This window comes from Elephas maximus, chromosome 22 (genome assembly GCF_024166365.1).
Source record: "Elephas maximus indicus isolate mEleMax1 chromosome 22, mEleMax1 primary haplotype, whole genome shotgun sequence".
Taxonomy (NCBI): Eukaryota; Metazoa; Chordata; class Mammalia; order Proboscidea; family Elephantidae; genus Elephas; species Elephas maximus.
Window position 1 is genome coordinate 15146063 of NC_064840.1, and position 20367 is coordinate 15166429.

A 20367-nucleotide genomic window follows, 5' to 3' on the forward strand; every position below is an offset into this window, starting at 1 on the left:
ACTGTTATGCCTACAAGATCGTAGAGCTGGGGCTGGACCTCAGACAGGGTTCAGGGATGTGGGTCTGGGAGATGGTTCTTTTGGATTCTCAGGACCATGACCGATTTCTGACATCCAAGGACATGTCAGAATCTAGCCTAGTCAGGAAGTGGATTCACTACTGTCGGTCGAGCCCAGTCTCTCACAGGTGGAAAGCTGAGCCTAAACCAACAACTTCTGGGCTCCTCAGATACCACTCAGACAGCGCTCTGCTAGCCAGTTGTGCCAGCTGCTTCCACTCACCAAGAGTTAACAATGTGTGTACGTGTGGCGGGACCATCATGAAAGACCAGCAAAGCTACAGCTGATGTATATTAAGTATCATCAGCAAATGAGGTATTCAGGCTTACAGACAGGTGTGCATAGACACCAATGAGATGACCAAAAAAAAAAAAAAAAACCAGACACCTGTCTAGATAGAAGGTTTTTCAAACTATTTCAGCCTCATTGAGTTCATTTTGAGGACCAGTGGTTTCGGATGAGTGACAGGATGAAAAGGAACGTTATGCAGTGAAAGAAACATCTTCTTGTTTAGTTGTCCACATGCTATCTGTTCATTTTCCCGGCATGGAGTCCAATTTCTGGCACAGACAAAGCAGGCACTCCACAAACAGTCACCAAATGAGTGAGTGAGTGAATGAATGAGTGAATGAGTGAGTGAATGAATGCGTGAGCAGATGAACTCTAAATTCACCACAGAAGTCTCAGCCCCCAGCACAGTGTCTGGCTCATAGAATCAAATAATGGCTGAAAGAAGAATGTCGTCATGAAAATCAATTTTTCATCTCTATCAAAGGAACAGCTGGAACTTTTTTCTTTTAATCAACGACTTGATTGTTAAAATATTCTAGACCTTTTATTCATTCAGTTCGTGTTTAAGAAGCCCTTGTTGTGTACCACTAGACTTTTCTGAGGTCGCATTTCCTGGTGGTTGAAGTGTGAACTCTGGTGTCAGAGGGATCTCAGTTTTGATACCAGCTCCACTCCTCACTCCGTGTCCTTGGGTGAGGGTCATTTAGTTTCTCAGGGCCTCAGTTTCCTCATCTACAAAAGGGAACTAATGATACCTACCTTGTAAAGTTACTATTAGGACTGAATGAGATACAGAGCTTGGTACAGTGTCTGGCATCTGGTGGGAAGCATAGCATGGCGGTTAGGGGAACCAGGGTCTATAGTGGGACCCTGTGGATTAGAATCCTGGTCTGTCCTTCAGTGACTGTATGATCCTGGACAGGTGAGTTAACGTCTCTGAGCCTCAGTTTCATTATCTGTAAAATAGGGCCACCATTCTCTGCCTCACAGAGTTGTTAGGAGAATCACATGAAATCAGGTGTTTAAAGTACCTATTCGTACCCAACTCAGAGTAAGCACTCATAAAATGCTGGCTATTAAGAGAAACAGTAAGTGGTCAATAAAATGAACACACACACTAGTGCACATATACAAATGATATATTTATATATACACAATGTCTATCTATCCATCCACCTACCCACCTATCATCCACCTGCCCACCCAACCATTCACCCACTCATCCATCCATTTATCCATCCACCCATCTATTCACCCACCCACCCACATGCCCACCAAGGTACCACCTATAAATGCCCATGATCTTTGACTACAATTTGTTTCTTCACCTGCTTAAGGTGAGATTCCTGGGGTATAGCTGACTCACAGGGAGTCTGATTCACCTGCCCGAAGTGGCCCAGTAAACTGGCGGGAGGCCGCCCATGATGACTCAAGGCTGTCCCCTGTTGCTGGTCCGAGCCATGTGTTTGCTGTGGCTGCTAGAACAGAGGTGGAAGCAGGGTGGGCTGCGCAGCCAATTAAACCATACTGACATTTAAGTGTTTGAGACGGTGGAGACCGTGGGCGGATTTCCTCCCCTGGATACCTCACTCTTGATCAGCTACCTACACTCATTAGAAGCCAGAGCCCAGAAAATTCCATCGCCACTGCAGACAGCAGAGAAAATAATCACAACAGGCCTCAAGGCTCCCAGAGTCTCCTGCTCAGAGTAATGGCATCCAAGTTGCAAGCTTCCAATTTCCATCGTTCACCTTCTTTCTCTCCTTACACCCTCCTTTCCAGCAACAGCTGCTAAAGTCTTGCTTCTCTCACTACCCTACAACGTCTGGAGTTGTGGGACAAACCGACTCTGATTGGTGGGAGGATAAATTGGTAATACCATTTTGGAAGACAGAAACTAGTTGCCGTCGAGTTGATTCTGACTCATGGCGACCCCACGCATGTCAGAATACAACTGTGCTCCTCAGAGTTATTAACGGTTGATTTTTTGGAAGTAGATTGCCAGACTTTTATTCTGAGTTGCCTCTGGGTAGACTCGAACCTCCAACCTTTGGGTTAGCAGGCAAGTGCATTAACTGTTTACATCACCCAGGGACTCTTTGCCCATCTACTAAAGCCAAATATACAAATAACCCATGACCAGTAATTCCTCCTCTAGGTATATACCCAACAGACATGTATCCTCATATTCACCTGAAGATACATACTAGGATGTTACTACAGCCTGTTCAGAATAGCCTCAAACCAGAACCAATTAAAAAAAAATGATAAACTGTGATACAACCATATAACAATACATTCATATTGTACAATAATGATCAAACTACTGCTAACCACAAAAAACATGGAAGAACCTTATACACAGTGTTTAGCAAAAGAAGCCAGACACACAAGGCCACAAATAAAATGATTCCATTTATATACATAAAGTATAGGAGTTGACAAAACTAGTCTGTGTGCTAGAAGTCAGCATAGTGGTGACTCTTTGGTGGGGAGGGGCTGGAAGAAGTATGAGAAGGACTCGGGGGCTGTGATATCTGTTTCCTGATATGGAGGCTGGTTAAAGAGATGTACATATTCAGTGACATTACTCACTGCCTTCGAGTCGATTCTGATTCATGAAGACCCTACAGGACAGAGTAGAACTTCCCAATAGGGACAGAAGCTGACTGCCACAACTTTCTCCCACGGAGTGGCTGGTGGGTTTGAACCGCTGACCTTCCAGTTAGCAGCCGAGCACTTAACCTTTGTGTTACCGGGGCTCCTTGGAGCTACTATTTACTGGGAAACAGGGATAGTAGGAAAAATAAAAGCCGATGTGTACTGAGCACTTCGTAAGTGCCGGGCATTACCCTATGGACAAGAGCCCCACGGGCTGAATATTAGGCTGGATTCCATTGATTCTAAGATGCATATTTCCTCACATTTCAACACTTCTAAAATCAGAACATGTCGTGCACTCATTGTTAGGTCAAAGTTTAATTGGCAGCGTTTTGTTCTTTCTTTATAGTCCATAAAATACACAAAGCATATTCCAGTTGATGGCATTTTAGATTGGATGAAATACAGTAGTAACTCCATTTTACAGAGGAGGAAACTGAGTCTCAGAAAGATAAATAACTTGCCCCAGATTATTCAAGGCACACCTGGGATTTAAGCCCAGGCAGCCTGGCTCTGGAGCTTACGCTCTTAACCCGCATGTGTTGTCTCTCCCCACTTCTTCTCAAAAGCCTCCCCAACCTCTCGCCTAGCATCTTTCACTGAGACTCTGAGTGCCTGGCACATCACGGTCCCCCAGTAAATAGCAGCTGTAATGTCACTACCACCATCACCTACAGCAATGAAGATTAATGAGGGCTGCGGTCCTCAGTATCGAAGTCAATCTGGAGGTCAGCAGAGGGCGTTTTGGTGCCCAAGGATGTATTTCATAGCTCTGTAACTTCCAGGGCGGTATGTGCACACACACACATACACACACACCCCTTGGTATATCTTTCAGCAGCAAAGATCATGTCCCTCCAGGACCAGGGGCAAGAACAAGAATTCCCCATTTTGCCTGCAGAATTGCCCCCAAAGATATCCACGTCCTAATCCCCAGAACCTGTAAATATACCACCTTACATGGCAAAAGGGACTTTGCAGATACAACTAAGGTGCCTGAGGTGGGGATGTTATCCCTGATTATCCGAGAGGGCTGGATATCATCACACAGTTCTTGAAAGTGAAGAAGCAGGCAAAAGAGAGAGGCAGAGGGAGGTCTGACTCCAGAAGAGGAGGTTGGAGAGATGTGATAATAGGAAGACTGAGTCAATCCATTGTTGATGCCTTTGAAGACGGAGAAAGAGGCCACGAGCCAAGGGGTGTAGGCAGCCTCTAGAAACCGGGAAAGGCAAGGGAATGGATTGTTCCCTAGAGCCTCCAAAGGGAATGTAGCTCTGCCAACCTGTTAATTTTAGCTCATTAGACCCATTTTGGACTTATGACCTCTAGATGTGTCAGATAATGTATTCGTGCTGTTTCAAGCCATAAAATGTATGGTAGTTTGTTGCAGCAGCAAGAAGAAACTAATACAGTAGAGAAGTAAGTACTGCCTCACAGGGTGGGTGTGAGGTTGAAACAAAATCATCCAAGTGAAGTATTTGGCCCAGCATGTAACTGTAACATGTACTCTGAACACTGGAATAATATGGACATAGTATCATCGCTAATAATAACACTCTCCAGTCTGACTGACTATTCATTCCCCACCCAGCTCACCAAGTGACCATGTCAAATTGCCAAGCTGACCATGTTACTCTACCGCTAACACTGTTCAATGGCTCCCCACTGCCCTATGGATAGACACCCAACTCCTGCACAGCCTACAAGGCCCTGGCCATCTGGCCCCTGAAGGCTGCTCCACCCTCTTTTTGTTGCACTCTTCCCTTTACTCACTCAGCTCTAGCTACACTGCCTACCTCAAGCCCTTTGCTCATGCTGTTTCCTTGGCCTGCAACACTCTCCCCACTTCTTCTCAAAAGCCTACCCAACTTTTCGCCTAGGATTTGCCCCCATAGGTCCCCACAGCACTGTGGACTCCATCCTCAGTGCTCGTCATGATTGTAATTACATATGTGATGGCTGGAGTCTTCAATTAGAGGGCATCTCTCCTCTCCCAGCCTCTAAGCTCTGTGAAGACAGGCAGGAACCAGGTCTGTATATTTTACCACTACATCCCAACACAAAAACAGGTCCTGAAGACGTGATTGAATAGACGGCAAGCGCCATGGGCTATCTCACATGGCCTTGGGCGAACCTCCTCTTCCTGTATTCCAGGGAGTAAGGTCCTCACCACATGTCACAACCAACTAAACAGGAACAACAACTCAGGGGGCCGTGTCTTCACTGTTCTTTGCTTATATACCATTGGCTTATATTTGGAGCTCTAAGGAGCCTTGGTGACACAGTGTTGGCAGTTGAAACCCACCAGGCACTCCACGGGAGACAGATGTGGCAGTCTGCTTCTGTAAAGATTACAGCTTTGGAAACCCTATGGGGGCAGTTCTACGCTGTCCTATAGGGTTGCTATGAGTCAAAATTGACTCAAGGGCAATGAGTTTGGTTTTTGGTCTTCGGAAGGCGCTCAAGGGAGCCCTGGTGGTGCAATGGGTAGGCGCTCAGCTGCTAACTGAGAGGTTGGTAGGCCAAACCCACCCAAAGGCCTGGCAATCTGCTCCCATAAAGATTATAACTTAGAAAACCCTATAGGACAGTTATACTCTGTCACATGGGGTCAAAATCAACTCAACAGCACCTAACAACAACAAGGAGCTCTAGAGGTGGCCGGACTGAGGGGGGAAAATGGTCCATTAGGGACAGGGAAATGCTATGGTTTGAACCGTGTCCCCCACGAAGATCAGTTGAAGGCTTAACCTCCGATACCTGTGAATGTGATATTATTTGGAAATAGGGTCTCTGTAGTTGTAATCCAATATGACCAATGACTGTCCTTGCCCAAGGAGGAGATGAAACACAGACAGACACACAAAGGACAACGCCATATGGAGACACATCACAGAGGAAGACGGCCACATGAAGACGAAGCAGAGATTGGAATTTTGCTGCCACAAGACAAAGAATGCCTGGGGCTGCCAGAAGCTAGAAGAGGCAAAGAAAGACCCTCCCCTAGAACCACTGGAAGGAGCATGACCCTGGCCTCCAGAGATAAAAGAATAGATTTTCTGTTGTCTTATGCCACTCAGTTTATGGTACTTTGTTATGGCAGTCCAGGAAGCTAATAGAAAGGATATCAGGTCCTCAGACAGGTTTGATTTGGCTTCCATTATGAGTCAATTAACCTTAACTTTGCACGCTCCTAGACAGGGCACATGGGTCTCCTTTGCCACAGTCCTCACCACTCTGTAATGCACTGCACCTAGCCTGCTTGATGCATTTACACCACCTGCCCAGACCCCGTCGGTGCTGAAGCTTGGCCACAGGTTCACAAACTTGAGTCTGCATCAGAATCACCTGGAAGGCTTGTTAGAACATGGAATGCTGGGCCCCATCCCCAGAAGTCTGATTTGGGTGAGGCCTGAGAACCTGCATTTCTAACAAGTTTCTCAGGTGATCCTTGTGCAGCTGGCCCAGGGACCTGCTCTGAGAACCACTGCTCAAAGCCAACCTCTCATTTTACAGATGGAGAAACTGAGGCCCAGAGATGATCCAAATCCACTCAGTGAGTGGCACCGTGTGCCTGAGAGTGTTCTGGGCACAGGAGATACAGTAAGGAGCTAGACAGACCCGATCCTTAATCTCATGAGGCCAACTCTCACAGAGGAGGCAGTCAATAAATCAGTAAGCAAGCAAATAAATGAGAACTTCTACGAGGCAGAGAGTGGGTGTTTCTTTAGCTAGGGTGGTGACCTTTACAGTGAGAACTGAACGAAGAAAGAAGCAAGCCATGTGAAAATCTGGGGAAGACAGTTCTGGGCTGAGGCACCAGCCAGTGCAAAGGCCCTGGGGTTGCTTGAGTAACTTAGAAAAGGCCTCCATGGCTGGACTTCGAAGAGTCTCTCCCAGGGGCTGCATGCCTCAAGTGTCTTCCCTCCGAACAAAAGAAACAGCTGGATGGAAATGGTCCCCGGCTCTGCCTGATGCAAGCTCTGAAGGCAGCTGGTTTCAAAGTCAGCTGTTATTTTAAAAAACATTCAGGCAGTCAGAAGGGATTTACAACCCCTTGGCTGCTCACTTGCTTCTAAAGCGCATTCCCCGCTTCTCCAAACTCAAAATCCACTTAATTGTCCTCAAATCCACTCCCCCAGCCCCTCCTTTTAGCAAATAAACCACATTTCAAGCGACAAGCTGTGTGCTCCATCAAATTCAGCCGCCGGCAATCGCCAACATCCAAGCCGTTCATGAATCTAACACCGAAGATATTAAGCCTCAGGACTCGGGGGCTTTATAATAAAAAATGCCAGGTTAACTTCATATAAAAATGGGAAATGCCAGCAAGCAAGTGAGAAATGCCAGCTGTTTGCCACCTGCCTAACCCAGAGTATGCCCAGGAAATGAAGAGTTATAGAGTTACATTAAGTAAAGGGGTTGCAGAAGGCTTGAGTCCCAGCCAGACAAGAAAGATGACAGTGGCTCACCAGTCATTAAAATATGCAAAGCAGGAGTGTAGGGAGGGGAGAGCTTGGCGTTTGCTAATGCCCACCCTCCCTGCCCTCCTCCAGCCTTTGATACTGCTGTGAAGCTCACAGAAAGGGAGAGGGAAAAGAAGTCTAGACTCATTCTGTCTTCTTCCCTTCATAGCTGAATCTGATTTCGCCATGTCAAGAAGACAGGAGGCATCTGTGTGCACAGACAGAAGTACCTACATGGACATGTAAGTACAGATATGTGCGTGCTGACACATACATTCACAGAAGACACAATTACAGATACTTCTCAGACATAACCAAACACCTTTAGAGATTGGCTTTCTAGGTTTGAAGGCTCAGGATCTTACTCTCATGGGACAACTGAGTCAATTGGCATAATACAGTTCACAGAATTCATGTTCTGCTTCCTAGTGAAGTGAGTAGTGTCTGAGGTCTTAAAAGCTTGTGAGTGGCCACCTAAGATAAAACTATTGGTCTCTACTCACCAGGTGCAAGAAAGTAAGAAGGAAGCCAAAGTCTCAGAGAAGAAACAAGTCTACAGGGCTAAGAGCCTACACAAGTCATGGCCTCATCTACCCGGAGACCAGAAGAACTAGATGATGCCCGGCTACCACTACTGACCTTTCTAACCGAGGTCGCAATAGATGGTCCCAGACAAAATAGGAGAAAAATGTAGAAAAGAACTCAAATTCTTAAAAAAGGCCAGGCTTATTGGACTAGTTGAGACCAGAGGACTCCCTGACACTACTGCCCTGAGATACTCTTTAAACCTTGAATGGAAACTATCCCCTAAGGGCACCTTTTAGTGAAATAACAGAGTGCCACATCAAATAAAGGATATTACCTATAAGCACAGTGCTCTATTAAAAAGCCACCCACCTGAGACCAAAAGGTCAACAATTACTCTACAGCAAAGATGAGAAGATAATGGGGCAGGAAACTAGAACACTGGAAATGGAACAACCACAACGCAATTAAAAGAGAACGCTGACACATTGTGAAAAATGTAACTAATGTCACTGAACAATTTGTATCCCAAAAAAACCCAGTGCCTTCGAGTCGATTCTGACTCATAGCAACTCTATAGGACAGAGTAGGACTGCCCCACAGAGTTTCCAAGGAGTGCCCGGCAGATTTGAACTGCTGACCCTTTGATTAGCAGCCATAGCACTTAACCACTACGCCACCAGGGTTTCTTGCCAAATAGGAACCTAACTTACTGTATAAACTTTCACCAAAAACATAATATTATTAAAAAAAAAAAAAAAAAAGAGGCGAGGAGGGAGTGCTTGGGGCCCTTCAAGGACTGGGCCCTGGGGTGTTCTTGCTCCCTCATTGGTGACTCCTTGCTTCTGGGGACTTGGGCTGACATGCAAGACATACCTGGTCCTTAATCCATGCACATCCTCCCTCCTCCCCGCCGCCCCCGCCCCCACCAAATATGAGCTTTACTGGACATAACCAGTTGCCGTTGAGTATTTTCTGACTCACGGCGACCTCATGTATGTCAGAGTCCCTGGGTTGTGCAAACAGTTAAGCCCTCAGTTACTAACAGAAAGGCTGATGGTTCAAACCCATCCAGAGGTACTCCGGAAGAAAGGCCTGGCAATCTACTTCTAAAAAATCAACCACTGAAAATCCTACAGAGGACAGTTCTGTTCTGATACACAGGGAGCCACCATGAGTGGGGAGCTGCCCCCATACCAACTGCTAACTGGTATTCAGCACTATTTAGCACTGCTTGGAGATTAAAGGAGGTAAGATTATGGTCTCCATCTACAGAGCTTTCTCAGACAAGGCACTCAACGGAGAACTTCTCCCAATCCTGGAACAGGGAGGCACTGTTTTACAAATGAGAAAACCCATGTGCAGGAAGGTTTAACAACCTGTCCAGGGTCCCAGTGCTTTATGGGGAAGAGTACGTTTGTGGCAAGGCCAAGATTTGAGTTGAGGTCTCAGATCTTCACATCTTTCCATTATTTCATAAGATCCTTTGGGAAACTGATGTAGCAAACGAGGGGCTGGCTGAGCCTGACTAGAAACCTCTGACCTCTGCATACCCTCATCTGTCCACTGAGCTCAGCTGAGACCCCTTGCCAACACTAGGCCTTTCCTTCTACCCCTGAATTCAGGGCAGGCCATGTTTGTACACAACATGTTTGCTGCTTTTGTATGGGAATTCCCAGGTGCCCACCCAGAGACAAGCCGGGCAGGCTGAAGATGGCCAGACTGAGAGGGTCTTACATGGAATGAGTAAGTGAATGAATGGATGGATGGATGGATGGACGGACGGACGGATGGACAGGTGAGAGCCCCACTGACCATCTGGGGAAGACTGCACTCTGTGCCAAGGCAGGTAGGTCTTCACCTGCTGTCTTCAGACATGAAACAGACCATGAGCCAAACTCAGATCAACTTAGCAATGGTGCTTTCAGCCTCTTTCTTGCACAAGGTACCATGGGGAGCAAAATAACAAATGGGCCAGGGACCCTCCAGGAATGGATATCAAAACACGAGGAGTTCTTCCTGTTTGCTGACCAGAACTACTTTTTAAAAAACTAAACAGTAAACTGCATTAATGTTTTAAAAATGTATACATATGCCACCGAATTTATATGTGTTAAAAGTCTACAGAGAGGAACAGACCCCACGGGGTCAGCAAGCGTGTCTCTAGGTGGTGGAACTAGGAGCGTTACAATTGTTCTTGCCGCTTATCTCTGTTTTCTCATTTTGCTCCAATAAACACATGTTACTTCTGTAAAAAGAAAGAACAGGAAGAAAGAAAGAAAAAAGCCGCTCTGGGTCAGACTGAAATGAAACCGGACAAGTATGTTTATTCTGTAAGATGGTCTGGAAAATACTGAACTGGTGAAAACTGAAATGAGAAAGTATTGCCTGAATCTAATTCCTGGCCCAAAGGGCTCGGCTTCGCTTTGGAGACTCTGCCGTTACTCTGAAGGCAGAAGGCATTTTTGCTCCCTTTGTTTTTTGCACATTCTGGACACATGGTAAGTGCTTCCTGTTTACTTGAAACCCCCAACAATGCTCTCCCCCAGGAAATGTTCAAATCCTAGTGAGGAAGACAGAGTTTACTATTGTATTTTTAAAAATAACTGTGTGGCTAGTCAGAGGAGAAGGGGCAGGCAGAGGCGGGGAGCACGCATAACCCCTAAGGATGGCTGTATCCTTTCTGCTCACGTGCCCCAGTCCCCCTGGGTGGTGCAAATTGTTAACATGCTCAGCCGAAAGGATGGAGGTTCGAGGCTACCCAAAGGCACCTTGGAAGAAAGGCCTGGTGATCTACTTCTGAAAAATCAGCCACCGAAAACTCTATGAAGCCCAGTTCTACTCTGACATACATGGGGTCACCATGACTCAGAGTCAACTTGATGGCAATTGGTTGTTTTTCCAGTGGGAAAGCAACTGCTCAGGAAGGATAAATAACTTGCCCAGGATTCTTTTCAACAAGGATGTGGTGGCGGGATTTGGGTACAGTTTGCCCAAAGCCCCAGCCCTTCCACTGCTGCTCCCTTTTCTGGGAAGGTCTCCTGTGCCTGGCACCCCCAGCATGGACCCAACCAGCCCATTGTCCTTATTTCTCCAGGGCAGGAATTTTCAGTGAGCCCTCTGAAGAAGTGTGGACAACCAGACGTACCAGAGCCAAGCTTCTAAGACAAGGGTTGGCAAACTATGGCCCAGGGGCTACATCTAGTCCAGTGTGTGTTTTTTTCCTGGCCCATGAGCTAAGAATGGTTTTTACACCTTTAAATGGCTGAAAACAAAAATTAAACGATTATTTTGTGCATGTAAAAATTATATGAAATTAAAATGTGTCAGTGTCCATAAATAAAGTTTGATCGGAACACAACCACACCCACTTGTTGGCATATTGCCTAAGGCCGCCTGGCATTACAGTGGCAGAGTTGAGTAGTCCTTGATGAAGACCTCATGGCAAAGCTGAAAATATTTACTATCTGGCCCTTTACTGAAAGTTTTTGTTGCCTTATACTCTAAAAAATTGGTGTGGGGCCAATAGAAATTGGGTTGCTAGAACGAAAAGGAATTTGACAACTTCCGACCACCCTCCTCTGCATCAGTAACTGTATGGGGTCAGGGGCCAGATAGGTTTGCCATTTGTTCACTTGCTCACTCATTCATTCATTCATTCAACCAACCATTCACTCATTCATGGAGCCATTCACCCATTCATTAGTTCACTGAGCCATTCAATCATTCATTAACACACTGGACCATTCATCCAACAAGTCAACCATTTATCCATCCAAGCAAGTGTCGTTGAGCTAACAATCACAGACTCCCTACTCTGCCAGGAACTGTGTGAGGCGTGGGGATACTAGGTCTGGTGGGATAGGTAGCACACAAGGAAGTGCAGCCAAGTGTTACAGGTGCTGGGGCAAGACTCTGCCTGGGACTGAGTTAGGCTAATAAGTAAGAAGACAAGAGAACAGGGGCCAGTGGAAATGCAGCCTGGGAGCCTATCTGCAAGCCTGTGTTACAGAGCAGTGGAGACAGCCTGAGCTACTCACAGCATGTCTAGTCAGGAGAGAGGCTCCAGTGAGGACCACCGGATGTGCCCAAGTAGGCCCCAGCAATGGCCATGACTCAAACATGGAAGCACATGTCAAATCCATGACATACAACTTAAAAAAACCCAAAAAACCAAACTCAGTGCCGTCGAGTCAATTCTGACTCATAGCAACCCTACAGGACAGAATAGAACTGCCCCATAGAGTTTCCAAAGAGCGCCTGGAGGATTCGAACTGCTGACCCTTTGGTTAGCCGCCATAGCACTTAACCACTACGCCACCAGGGTTTCTGACATACAACTTACATGCGTTTCATTCTTCTGCCTTGTCCACCCACCTGACTTCCTGCCCAAACCCCTGTACTGTGCCATAATGAAGCCTCCTCAGGCAGTCCCTGGGCACTAAATTAACTGGAGAAATGTTCATCTAAGTGAAGCAAATCCCAAACTTCTTTAGAATGCTTTCTCTATGGGCCACTGGCTTAGACAGGGCCACTGGGGGCTGGGGTGGGGGGCAGGAATTACCTGACCCACTGCCACCACACACAGGATCACTATACCTGGGTCAACAGCCCCAGGTGTGACACATGTCTGGGCATGGGGATCTGTATGTGTGTATGTGCACACGTGTGAATTCTTGTTTCTATGGGTACAGATTGTGCTTCTCTTTCTGTGTGTAATGCGCATATGTACATGTGTATATACACGTGTGCACTTGTGTGCACGTATACATGCATGAATGTAGGTACGTGTGTGCTTGCATGTTTATGTCGTGCAGCCACGTGCATATATGTATGTGTCTTCTCTGCATTTACGTGCACATCTGTGCCTGTCCGTATGTATGTGTTTTAGGGGTGGGGTATCCTGTGACTGCAGTTGGGGAGAGCGTTGCCACCTGCAGAACTGGTAAAAGCCTCTCTCACCACCCAAAAGCACATTGGGTCTACATTTCCTAGGCCTTGAAATGCTCCAATAAGAAAATCAATTCTTTGTCCAAAAACTCGAAGTTCACAAAAATCCCAACTCACTTCTTCCTGTTGCATTTACTGAGGAGCCCTGGCATAAGAATTCGGGGAAAGAAAACTAATTCCACAGCTTTGTCCATCAGGGAAGGAATTTCCTTTTGTTTCTACAACCCGTGTCTCCGCCGACCTAACAACAAAGAACACTTATGTTCTTTGCCCTCTGAAGCTTTTTAGACAGAAGCTAGAGAAGCTAGGAGACTTAATGAGGCCTAGGTGGGCAAGATTACTGGCGTGAACATCGGGAGGGAAATAAACCACCATTTCATTACGCCCAAGAACCATTCTCCGTAGAAGGAGAAGTAGAAAAGAGAGTGGAGAGAAGAGAGAACTTACCAGTAGCACCAAGCAGTTAAGAGGTTAGAATCAGGAGTTAGAGCTGGGTTCCAGACCCAGTCCTGATATTCTTTATCTATGACACTGTAGGTAAGTTGCTTAAAATAAAGTGGACAAACTGGCATCTATCTCACAGGTCTGGGAGGATTAAATCAGAAAACTCTTGCATGGTGAAGGCAATGTCCTGGTTCACCAAGTCTTGCTCCATTTTGCTCTCTGGTAGACACAGGAGAGACTACACTTCCCAGGCTCCTTGTAGTTATGCAAGATCATGTGGCTAATTCTGGCCAATGAAAAGTGATGCCTGTCACGTCATGGCTGAGGTAGTGAAAACCCCATTGCCGGATCTCCAGTCTCTCCTCTTTAGAGCTACTGTGATTACAGAGGCTCCAGGATGACATGGAAGAGCCACGAAATTGGAATAGCCTGGGTCTCTAAGTAACTGCATGTAAGACAGTTGCCCTGGAAGACTGCCCAACCTATAATGGACTTTATGTGGGTGAAAAATAAAGTTTCTGGAAACCCAGAGCGATTTCAATTATTTGTTATTGTGTCATGGGCCACTATCCTATCCTGACTGTAGGGGACAGTGGTGGTTCACTGGCAGAATTCTCACCTTCCATGTGAGAGACCCAGGTTTGATTCCCGGCCAATGCACCTCAAGCATGGTCACCACTTACAGGTCAGTAGAGGTTTGTGTGTTGCTAGGATACTGATCAGGTTTCAGTGGAGCTTATACATTAGAACAGACTAGGAAGAAAGGCCTGGTGATCTACTTAAAAAATCTGCCAATTAAAACCCTGTGGATCACAACGTTCTGATCTGTGACCAATCATGGGAATGGCGCAGGACGGGGCAATGTTTCATTCCATTGTGCATGGAATTTCCACAAGTTGGTGGCTGACTCAACGTCAGTAAACAACAATCTTGACTAAAACAACATACAAAGAGATTCGTGCCTGGAACACAGAAAGCACTCAGTAAATAGCGGCTATTATGGTTTTATTATTATTATTATTATGGTTAATACAGAAGCCCTGGTACGGCAGTGTTTAAAAACAGCTGCTAACCAAAAGGCTGGCAGCTCAAATCCATCAGCTGCTCCTTGGAAATCCTATGGGGCAACTCTACCCTGTCCTGTAGGGTCGCTATGAGTTGGAATTGATTTGACGACAATGGGTGTTTTGGTTTTATTATGGTTAATAAGAAGCCCTGGAGGTGCAGTGGGTAAAGAGCTTGGCTCCTAACCAAAAGGTTGGTGGTTTGAAACTACCAGCTGCTCCACAGGAGAAAGATGTGGCAATCTGCTTCCATAAAGACATACAGCCTTGGAAACCCTGTGGGGCAGTTCTCCTCTGTCCTATAGGATCGTTACTAGTTGGAACCGAATTGACAGCAGTGGGTATTATGATTAATTGGTGGACCTCAAAATACAAGGAGAGCGAGGCTGGGAGAAGAGAATGGAGAGAGAAAGGGACAAGAGCAAAATAAATAAAAGAAAGATACTGAGGTTGGGGTCAGCCTTCTGCAATAAACATCTCCAGGGAACCAAAGTCTCTGGGATGGCAGCCGTGTTTTCCTTGGGGCTAAAGAAGGGTGGTTCTTTTCCAAATGCCCACAGACACCTCCATTTCTGCATAGCTGGGAAGCACCGAGATTTTAAAGAAAAAGAGGCGAATGGGAATCTGTGCTTGGTGAGATTCAATTTCATGTTTTTGTTAATAGCTTTCTCCTGCTTCTCACGGATAGAAAGCAAGTCACCCCGGGGATGTACCCTCATTGCTCAATCGTCCAAAAACAGAAAATAAATGTCCATGGAGGTTAAAAACACAAGTTTCGTGCCCCGAAAGGTTGTCATGTGACAATGCTGCATCTTTATGGGAAAGATGAAAACGCTATATAATCCTATTATGAATATTTCCATTAGTCACCAAGCCTCACCTTGGTAATCTGTATCAATTGAAAGTCCTGTCATTCCCCAAAACCTAATTTAGAAGGTACAGGAACAAAATATAAGTTTGTGCCAATTTCTCAGAGATGGGCAAAAATCGGCACTCAAGTTCATCTGGGGTTCTTTTTCCCTTTAAGCTCTTAACTCCAGGGTAACAAAAGAGACTCCTCTTAATGTTCGCCCTGTGTAATCTTGCCCTCTCAGGCCTCCACAAATCCCGTAGGTGCTCTATCTTCTATCTACAAAGCTTTGAGGGTAAAGATGTAGGGATCTTAACAAGCAAAGACCCAGCCACTTCGACACCCAAGGCTCATGGGCTCTGGGATTCTCTGGAGAGATTGGTGGGAAGGGGTGCCTGGGCCTGGAGCCAAGAAGGAAGAGAAGTCAAGAAGAGCTAGGACTAGCCAGACCACACACTCTACACAGCTCAGGACCAGAGCTGAGTCAGTTCCCATGCTGTCCTCTCCACCAGTATGGAAACTATCACATCATTTCAGACACCCAGGGATGGGTGTAGTTAGACCTCACTGTACAGTGAAGAAATGATGCTCAGGGTTTAACCCAAACTTTGGAGCCAGAATGTGGTAGATGCTGCTTCCTCCTCCCATGACCAGAATTCAGACATTTTGGTTCTATGGCCTTGTGTTTTTCATCAGATGGTCCCAACGTCCTGCTCAAGCTGAGCTGCGTTTCTGTTGCTTTCACCCGTGGAGACCTGGCAAGTAACAAAACTTTATGCAGCCTCATCTGTAGAATGGGGACAAATAATCATATTCACCTCTCACGATGGCTGTGAGCATTTGATGACACAGAGTATACATAACATCCTCAACACGCAGTCTGGCTCACAGTAAGCCTCTGTTAACGGAATTGAATTGTATCCCTTGAAAATATGTGTTAAAATTCTAACTCCTATACCTGCAAATATGACCCTGTTTGGAAATAGGTGTTTTCTTTGTTATGTTAATTAGGCGATACCTGAGGAGGTTAATTAGGTCAAACCTTATCACTTCGGAGTTATAAAAAGAGCAGAAGACACACAGAGACACACACAGGAGGAAGACAGACGTCACGTGAGAGTCATCTATAAGCCAAGGAACCAAGGCACGCCCTGGGTGACTGACATGGAAGGAACTGACACAGCTCTGAGACCCTGATTTGGAATTTCAGCCTCCAAGACTATGAGAAAATAAATTTATGTTCTTTAGAGCCACCCGCTTAGGCTATTTGTGTTACAGCAGCACTAGGAAGCAGAGACAGGCTCAGTAACTATCCGTTCTTATTACTATCACTCATCCACGAAGGTTGAGCTACCTTACCTTTTAGTGCTCCACTGTGTACCCCCCAGTTGGCACCATTTGGTCCAACTCAACTGAACTATTTGTACCTTTCGAGATGTGACAGCTTCTTTCTCCTACCTTCTTGCCTTTGCATATGCTGTCCCCTCCACCGAGAACATCTTTTCTGCATTTCTTATTTCTTCAAAATTGTCTTGTTCCTCAGGAAATAGCCCATGTCACCTCTCAGAGTCCTTTCTTCTGAATTCCCTTCACAACTCTGCATACCTCTGTTTCAACACCTCTTACATGGTATAGGAAACCCTAGTAGCATAGTGGTTAAGTGCTACGGCTGCTAACCAAAAGGTTGACTAGTTCGAATCCACTAGGCGGTCCTTGGAAACTCTACGGGGCAGTTCTACTCTGTCCAATAGGGTCACTATGAGTCAGAATCAACTTGATGGCAATGGATTTTTTTTTTTTTTTTTTAACATGTGTAATCATTGCTGAATTTCCTGTCTACCTCCCCCATGGCTGTGAGGCTTTCGAGGACAGGCCTGTCTTATACAGCACGGTAGTTCCTAGTACCTAGTACCTACTAGTATGTTGGATAACCTACTAGTATAACCTAGTATCTACTGGTTATGTTGGATGGATGGGTCAATGAATGGACAGATCAGTGAACAGGTATATGAATTATTAACAAAGCCATTTCTGAAAATGTTTGATTGGGGACACAGGTTTTGAATGTCTATAACTGGGAAGAAACCTTCAAAGTCAACACGCATGTCACCAGTATGGGCCAACAAAACACCATCTTGATCAAAATTGGGAGCTAAATGTCAAGGCTCTCAGGTGCGATTTCATAAATTATTTCAGCTAGGCAGCCTGAAGAATGAGAATATAGATTTTATTAGTTTTCCATGTTATATGTTAACACTCTTTTTGGCAGCCTGAAAATGACATTGCTCTCCTCAGTCAATATCACCTCTTTTCTCATTTAGCAAATGTTGATATTGTTTTTTCTGAGTTGTCAATCTGAGGTTGTGATTTCCATGCAGGTTTGGCACATGCATGCGAGCATGTGTTTGCCCCAGAGGTTCAGAAATACCTTCCTCTTGGTGTCAGAACAGCCCTGCGCCATCTACAAGCCTGACTGTTGCCTCCTGGTGCAGCTGCAAAGACAACACACCAGGGATGGGAGAAGGGAGGCCAACCTGGGGCCCTTCCAGAAGGAAAATGGAGAAGCAGACCTGGGGTTTTTCTCCCCCAAGGGTGGAAGCCAGGAGAGGCCCAGGGGCGGGCCCGGGGGCTTTAGAGTAACACACAGGCTCAGGCACTTCCTGGCTGAGTACCACAGGCAAGTGAGTTGACCCCTCTGAGCCTGTTTCTTCATCCGCAAAATGTGGGCCACCATACCACCCTCCTGAGTCACCAAGGAGATAACCAGGTGTGAATCCTGGCTTTACCACGGTACGTTATCTTTTTGAGCCTCAGTTTTTTCCATCCGTAAACTGGGTTTAATGAACCTATCTCACTGTCCTGAAATTAAATTAGATAATACACTGTAAGTGATTACTGTTGTACCTGGCTCATAAAGAGTGCTAATGAAAATGCAGCCAATAATAAGAAGGACAACAACAATAGTAACAAACTTTAATTTCCTTTCTCCCTTTAAGAGGTCAAAGGCATGAATTCATACACCACCCTGAGTGACAGCCTCCTGGGTCCTAGGCTCAGTGCTAGGCTTTGGGGTCACACAGCTCAACAAGACAGTCCGGGACCTCTGGGAACTTCCCGTCTAATGGAAGAGGCAGTTATACGAGAATGATGTCCAATACAGGCCACAAACACAAGTGTGACCACGGAGGAGGGAGCAGAGTGTGCTGCCTGGGGGGGCAGACAGCTGGTGGAGAGGGTTTCTAGCAGAGGAGTAAAGAAGGCAGAAGGAAAGCATCGGCCAGAGACTTATTGAGATATCATCCCAATGTCATTGGGTACTTGGGGGCTCAAAGGAGACAAGCGACTGCTATCAGAAAGTTCTAAGTCCTTCTCTTATGATGAACTCCATTGGCCTCCTCAATGGTCTTCCCACTTCTCTGCTCCCTCCCTCCAATCTGACCTCTGCACAGCAGCTAGAAGGATCTCTGTAACTCAAAAAGAGCACCATGTTACCCCCCACCTCAATAAAAATCCTTAAACAGCTTATAAGCTGAATGAAACCCTTGTCCTTTGTGATCCGGCTCCTGCCTACCACTTGTCCCCTCGTGCCCAGGGAGAAGGGAGCCTGACATAGCTGCAGGGGGCCATGAGGCAGTTATTCCTCTTGGGTACTTAGGAGGCCCAATTAGATGTTCCAAAAGATTTACAGTCTTCATACAGAGCCTCAACTCGGGGGAAAAATAACTGCCAAATTACACGTCTGGAAGTGACGTGTGGGATTCAGGCAACCGGTGCCTCTTCTGAAGGATGGGGCAAGGCCACTCTGTCTTAAGAAAGACAGAAAGACAAGGTGGGCAAAGTCTCAGCCAGGGCTGAGTTACTTCACGGTACGCCAAAGTCAACAGAGATCCTCGCCGTAGTGGAGCAGCCAAATTCCAGCACGTAGCAAGAGCTGTGCACCACCAGGCAGCTAGTATCCATTCATTCATTCAACAAATATTTATTAGGCACCCGCTATGGTACCAGGTAGCATTCCAGGTAATAGAGTGGTAAACAGAGCAACGCCCTTGCCCTCATGGAGCTTATGTTTCAACAGAGAGAGAAAAATCAAAATAAGCAAATGAAGGACTATAATAATGATGATAACAACAATAATTGCATTATTCTAAGCAGTCTGCATATTTTACACCCTTTAATCCTCAATGATAGCCCGACAGAGTGGGTGCTATGTTATCCCCATCTTACAGATGAGAAAAGTGAGGCACAGAGAGGGTAAGTAACTTGCCCAAGGACACACAGCTAAGTAGTGGCTAACATTATCACTGCCTTTTACTTAGCAGTCATCAAATAGGTACTGCTCTAAGTCTGTTACTTTCCATCATCACCTTCAATTCTCCTCTTAACCCTGCGAGGTAGGTATTCTCATTATTGCCATTTCACAGGGGAGGGAACAGAGGCTCAGAGAGGGGAAGTGACTTCCTGAGCTTACCCAGGTACTACGCAGGGTAGCCCAGGCTGGAATCCAGGTCTAGGTTCTCTTGAGAAGACAGAAGTGTGAGGATGCTTTCTTTGCTTTAGCAAACCTAAAAGATTCCAGGCATATAACTGACCACCCAGGAGAGGGCTTGCTGACGTTGTTATTAGGTGCAGTCAAATTGATTCTAACTCACAGCAACTCCATGTGACAGAGTATTACTCTCTCATATGGGTTTTCTTGGCTGTAATCTTTAAGAAAGCAGATTGCTAGGTCTTTTTCCCATGGAGTCCCTAGGTGGGCTCAGACCTCCAACCTTTATGTTAGCAGTCAAGTGCTTAACCACTGTACCACCAGGGCTCCTTAGGATGGAACTTTGAGGGTCAATAACCACCTCCTTCCTAACTCACAGCGCAAAGGCTCTCAGGTCTGACTGTGACGCTCCATTCTCGGTCTTACCATCTCCTCCCTGGATGCCCTGGGAAGTCCTTCATCTGGAAAATGGGAATGACAGTCATACCCACCTCAAGGGGGTTCCTGTAAGATCACCCAAAATCATTCAAGTCAAGGATTTATCAGTGGCCCTGGTACACAGTAATCACT

General features: G+C 46.0%; 1 protein-coding gene across 1 annotated transcript in view; it reads right to left on the bottom strand.

The window, feature by feature from the left end:
- The window catches only part of KSR2 (kinase suppressor of ras 2), a 404388-nt gene that overhangs the window by 22096 nt on the left and 361925 nt on the right, over positions 1-20367 (bottom strand). The gene's annotated exons all lie outside the window — the stretch shown is intronic.